Source organism: Botryllus schlosseri, chromosome 6 (genome assembly GCF_051294905.1).
Source record: "Botryllus schlosseri isolate E-star chromosome 6, Bs_hap1, whole genome shotgun sequence".
Classification (NCBI taxonomy): Eukaryota; Metazoa; Chordata; class Ascidiacea; order Stolidobranchia; family Styelidae; genus Botryllus; species Botryllus schlosseri.
The window spans coordinates 7192176-7193586 of record NC_137241.1 but is presented as its reverse complement, the minus strand read 5'-3'; positions in this window follow the sequence as shown (position 1 = coordinate 7193586).

Genomic DNA, 1411 nt, shown 5'->3' with positions numbered 1-1411 from the left:
CATTTTTTAGTCATATACTGGCGTTAACCCTGGGTATACGCATTGCGATGAATACAAAATATTTGACTGTAAACGCGGACGTTGGAACTTTCTATTATTGTATCTCGATTCCAGTTTCTCTCGATGCAAGAGACCTTTTGAGTCAGGAGTGATACAGCAGTGCGACCACAGATAGTATATTTGAATTCTATTCCTGCGCGACTATTACACTCTCAATGTAGCCTGCATTAAACAGTTTCGCATTGGCGTTTTCGCTTCTTAGAATAACTATAGTTTTTGGTCAATTCTTCCATAAAACTCTGAACTCAATATGCACTTTTTTCCTTCTCGTAATTGGGTTTCAATGTCAGCGAGTTGTTCCTAATGGTGACTGTAGAACCACAACACCACTGTCGGGTGGTTATAATGTGGTCTATGAACATACTCGACATTTGCTGTCTCAAGGGATTATTTAATGGAATTCTTACTAAAACATTTGTTAGAAATGTGCCCTATAATACACGCAAGTACAAGTCTTCGCGAGTCATTGCACGTTTTGACTTGAGTCAGGTCATTTAATTCTCGTCAAGTCAGATCCAATTCTCGCAGTACGGGGCATGATTCACGTCATTGCATTTTGCAAGATGGTTGAAGCACAGATTGAGTCGCTATTAATACTGGATCGAGTAACCAATATTGAGTTAATTGTGCATTAAAAGAGGCGTTGTGTGGCTGTCACGTACGTAAAACTGATAACGCACATCGGTGATTGTATGGTCAAAGAAATCATCGGTGGTGCTCAGGTAGAAATAGAAGATACGTCGTAAACTTCTACTCAAGTGCCAATTCAAGCAGCGATTCCCAAGTAAAGGAAAAAGTAAGTATTCGACGTCTAGGCTTGCCTAGAAAACAAAAAACTGTCAAGTAGAAGTAGAATCAGTGTGATCCATAACCACATGAGAAAGTAGTTTATGTAGGCAAGATCTACTTGAAATAGTAAAAGCAGAACTACTTCGTTGCTGACCACCTCTGGTCATCATCCAAATAGAGGATAGAGTATGAAACCACAGAAAGTTGATTGATATCATACAATACATAATACACCTACCCAATTCTAGTATGCAGTTACAGACTGCACCAATTGTTTCGCGATTCTGCGATTCAATAGATACACATTACTCGAAGACTTGAACTTGACTCGAAAATTTTGCTTCATGTTACGAGTCAATCCCCATTTCTTAAGCACCGATTCAGTCCAAGTCATTTTTCTCAAAGTGACTCGAGTCGTCCCAACACTGGATCAGAGTACTGGCAGTTAATTTGTACTTGGCAGTTATAGCATAGGTCTTTTCAGAGTTTCGACTTATACTGCTATGCTATGTGCTTATACCGATACCGTCTATTAATGACGTTATATAAATGCATCGCATAA